Genomic DNA, 5,293 nt, shown 5'->3' with positions numbered 1-5,293 from the left:
TTCCTACTTTTTATGTTCTATGATATTTTTTGATCAGATGCGTAGTTCTCGAGATATATCAAGATATTTAAAAGTTCCGAAGCCGCACCAACATAATAGAGATACAGAAACACCGTGGCCCCTTTCTTTGAGATAACTCTGCACTATTGCGAGCTGCAAATGCCACTTCCAGCTTAGCTGTGCAGAGGAAGAACAACAAGAAGAAGAAATATCTCGAAATATGTCCGTCAGGCCAGTTCCTTTGAGCTGAATCTGCAAATATCTCGGAAACGAAGCGATCTATGGCAAAATGTTAAGAGACGTTTTTTGTAGAGAATTATGTTTCCTACAATTTATGTTCTATGATATTTTTTGATCAGAAGCGTAGTTTTCGAGATATATCGAGATATTTAAAAGTTCCGAAGCCGCACCAACATAATAGGGATACAGAAACACCGTGGCCCCTTTCTTTGAGATAACTGTGCACTAGTGCGAGCCGCAAATGCAACTTCCAGCTTAGCTGTGCAGAAGAAGAACAACAAGAAGAAGAAATATCTCGAAATATGTCCGTCAGGCCCCTTCCCTTGAGATAAATCTGCAAATATCTCGGAAACGAAGCGAGCTATGGCAAAATGTTAAGAGACCTTTTTTGTAGAGAATTATGTTTCCTACAATTTATGTTCTATGATATTTTTTGATCAGATGCGTAGTTCTCGAGATATATCAAGATATTTAAAAGTTCCGAAGCCACACCAACATAATAGAGATACAGAAACACCGTGGCCCCTTTCTTTGAGATAACTCTGCACTATTGCGAGCTGTAAATGCCACTTCCAGCTTAGCTGTGCAGAAGAAGAACAACAAGAAGAAGAAATATCTCGAAATATGTCCGTCAGGCCCCTTCCCTTGAGATAAATCTGCAAATATCTCGGAAACGAAACGAGCTATGGCAAAATGTTGAGAGACCTTTTTTGTAGAGAATTAAGTTTCCTACTTTTTATGTTCTATGATATTTTTTGATCAGAAGCGTAGTTTTCGAGATATATCGAGATATTTAAAAGTTCCGAAGCCGCACCAACATAATAGAGATACAGAAACACCGTGGCCCCTTTCTTTGAGATAACTCTGCACTAGTGCGAGCTGCAAATGCCACTTCCAGCTTAGCTTTGCAGAAGAAGAACAACAAGAAGAAGAAATATCTCGAAATATGTCCGTCAGGCCCCTTCCCTTGAGATAAATCTGCAAATGTCTCGGAAACGAAGCGAGCTATGGCAAAATGTTAAGAGACCTTTTTTGTAGAGAATTAAGTTTCCTACTTTTTATGTTCTATGATATTTTTTGATCAGATGCGTAGTTCTCGAGATATATCAAGATATTTAAAAGTTCCGAAGCCGCACCAACATAATAGAGATACAGAAACACCGTGGCCCCTTTCTTTGAGATAACTCTGCACTATTGCGAGCTGCAAATGCCACTTCCAGCTTAGCTGTGCAGAGGAAGAACAACAAGAAGAAGAAATATCTCGAAATATGTCCGTCAGGCCAGTTCCTTTGAGCTGAATCTGCAAATATCTCGGAAACGAAGCGATCTATGGCAAAATGTTAAGAGACGTTTTTTGTAGAGAATTATGTTTCCTACAATTTATGTTCCATGATATTTTTTGATCAGAAGCGTAGTTTTCGAGATATATCGAGATATTTAAAAGTTCCGAAGCCGCACCAACATAATAGGGATACAGAAACACCGTGGCCCCTTTCTTTGAGATAACTGTGCACTAGTGCGAGCCGCAAATGCAACTTCCAGCTTAGCTGTGCAGAAGAAGAACAACAAGAAGAAGAAATATCTCGAAATATGTCCGTCAGGCCCCTTCCCTTGAGATAAATCTGCAAATATCTCGGAAACGAAGCGAGCTATGGCAAAATGTTAAGAGACCTTTTTTGTAGAGAATTATGTTTGCTACAATTTATGTTCTATGATATTTTTTGATCAGATGCGTAGTTCTCGAGATATATCAAGATATTTAAAAGTTCCGAAGCCACACCAACATAATAGAGATACAGAAACACCGTGGCCCCTTTCTTTGAGATAACTCTGCACTATTGCGAGCTGTAAATGCCACTTCCAGCTTAGCTGTGCAGAAGAAGAACAACAAGAAGAAGAAATATCTCGAAATATGTCCGTCAGGCCCCTTCCCTTGAGATAAATCTGCAAATATCTCGGAAACGAAACGAGCTATGGCAAAATGTTAAGAGACCTTTTTTGTAGAGAATTAAGTTTCCTACTTTTTATGTTCTATGATATTTTTTGATCAGAAGCGTAGTTTTCGAGATATATCGAGATATTTAAAAGTTCCGAAGCCGCACCAACATAATAGAGATACAGAAACACCGTGGCCCCTTTCTTTGAGATAACTCTGCACTAGTGCGAGCTGCAAATGCCACTTCCAGCTTAGCTTTGCAGAAGAAGAACAACAAGAAGAAGAAATATCTCGAAATATGTCCGTCAGGCCCCTTCCCTTGAGATAAATCTGCAAATATCTCGGAAACGAAGCGAGCTATGGCAAAATGTTAAGAGACCTTTTTTGTAGAGAATTATGTTTCCTACAATTTATGTTCTATGATATTTTTTGATCAGATGCGTAGTTCTCGAGATATATCAAGATATTTAAAAGTTCCGAAGCCACACCAACATAATAGAGATACAGAAACACCGTGGCCCCTTTCTTTGAGATAACTCTGCACTATTGCGAGCTGTAAATGCCACTTCCAGCTTAGCTGTGCAGAAGAAGAACAACAAGAAGAAGAAATATCACGAAATATGTCCGTCAGGCCCCTTCCCTTGAGATATATCTGCAAATATCTCGGAAACGAAGCGAGCTATGGCAAAATGTTAAGAGACCTTTTTTGTAGAGAATTATGTTTCCTACAATTTATGTTCAATGATATTTTTTGATCAGAAGCGTAGTTTTCGAGATATATCGAGATATTTAAAAGTTCCGAAGCCGCACCAACATAATAGAGATACAGAAACACCGTGGCCCCTTTCTTTGAGATAACTCTGCACTATTGCGAGCTGCAAATGCCACTTCCAGCTTAGCTGTGCAGAAGAAGAACAACAAGAAGAAGAAATATCTCGAAATATGTCCGTCAGGCCCCTTCCCTTGGGATATATCTGCAAATACCTCGGAAACGAAGCGAGCTATGGCAAAATGTTAAGAGACCTTTTTTGTAGAGAATTAAGTTTCCTACTTTTTATGTTCTATGATATTTTTTGATCAGATGCGTAGTTCTCGAGATATATCAAGATATTTAAAAGTTCCGAAGCCGCACCAACATAATAGAGATACAGAAACACCGTGGCCCCTTTCTTTGAGATAACTCTGCACTATTGCGAGCTGGAAATGCCACTCCCAGTTTAGCTGTGCAGAAGAAGAACAACAAGAAGAAGAAATATCTCGAAATATGTCCGTTAGGCCCCTTCCCTTCAGATAAATCTGCAAATATCTCGGAAACGAAGCGAGCTATGGCAAAATGTTAAGAGACCTTTTTTGTAGAGAATTAAGTTTCCTACTTTTCATGTTCTATGATATTTTTTGATCAGATGCGTAGTTCTCGAGATATATCAAGATATTTAAAAGTTCCGAAGCCGCACCAACATAATAGAGATACAGAAACACCGTGGCCCCTTTCTTTGAGATAACTCTGCACTATTGCGAGCTGTAAATGCCACTTCCAGCTTAGCTGTGCAGAAGAAGAACAACAAGAAGAAGAAATATCTCGAAATATGTCCGTCAGGCCCCTTCCCTTGAGATATATCTGCAAATATCTCGGAAACGAAGCGAGCTATGGCAAAATGTTAAGAGACCTTTTTTGTAGAGAATTATGTTTCCTACAATTTATGTTCTATGATATTTTTTGATCAGAAGCGTAGTTTTCGAGATATATCGAGATATTTAAAAGTTCCGAAGCCGCACCAACATAATAGAGATACAGAAACACCGTGGCCCCTTTCTTTGAGATAACTCTGCACTAGTGAGAGCCGCAAATGCCACTTCCAGCTTAGCTGTGCAGAAGAAGAACAACAAGAAGAAGAAATATCTCGAAATATGTCCGTCAGGCCCCTTCCCTTGAGATAAATCTGCAAATATCTCGGAAACGAAGCGAGCTATGGCAAAATGTTAAGAGACCTTTTTGGTAGAGAATTAAGTTTCCTACTTTTTATGTTCTATGATATTTTTTGATCAGAAGCGTAGTTTTCGAGATATATCGAGATATTTAAAAGTTCCGAAGCCGCACCAACATAATAGAGATACAGAAACACCGTGGCCCCTTTCTTTGAGATAACTCTGCACTAGTGCGAGCCGCAAATGCCACTTCCAGCTTAGCTGTGCAGAAGAAGAACAACAAGAAGAAGAAATATCTCGAAATATGTCCGTCAGGCCCCTTCCCTTGAGATAAATCTGCAAATATCTCGGAAACGAAGCGAGCTATGGCAAAATGTTAAGAGACCTTTTTTGTAGAGAATTATGTTTCCTACAATTTATGTTCTATGATATTTTTTGATCAGAAGCGTAGGTTTCGAGATATATCGAGATATTTAAAAGTTCCGAAACCGCACCAACATAATAGAGATACAGAAACACCGTGGCCCCTTTCTTTGAGATAACTCTGCACTATTGCGAGCTGGAAATGCCACTTCCAGTTTAGCTGTGCAGAAGAAGAGCAACAAGAAGAAGAAATATCTCGAAATATGTCCGTTAGGCCCCTTCCCTTGCGATAAATCTGCAAATATCTCGGAAACAAAGCGAGCTATGGCAAAATGTTAAGAGACCTTTTTTGTAGAGAATTAAGTTTCCTACTTTTTACGTTCTATGATATTTTTTGATCAGATGCGTAGTTCTCGAGATATATCAAGATATTTAAAAGTTCCGAAGCCGCACCAACATAATAGAGATACAGAAACACCGTGGCCCCTTTCTTTGAGATAACTCTGCACTATTGCGACCTGCAAATGCCACTTCCAGCTCAGCTGTGCAGAAGAAGAACAACAAGAAGAAGAAATATCTCGAAATATGTCCGTCAGGCCCCTTCCCTTGAGATAAATCTGCAAATATCTCGGAAACGAAGCGAGCTATGGCAAAATGTTAAGAGACCTTTTTTGTAGAGAATTAAGTTTCCTACTTTTTATGTTCTATGATATTTTTTGATCAGATGCGTAGTTCTCGAGATATATCAAGATATTTAAAAGTTCCGAAACCGCACCAACATAATAGAGATACAGAAACACCGTGGCCCCTTCCTTTGAGATAACTCTG

Source organism: Osmia lignaria, unplaced genomic scaffold, assembly GCF_051020975.1.
Source record: "Osmia lignaria lignaria isolate PbOS001 unplaced genomic scaffold, iyOsmLign1 scaffold0001, whole genome shotgun sequence".
Taxonomy (NCBI): Eukaryota; Metazoa; Arthropoda; class Insecta; order Hymenoptera; family Megachilidae; genus Osmia; species Osmia lignaria.
The sequence above is the reverse complement of the archived record's forward strand: the minus strand, read 5'-3'. Positions refer to the sequence as shown.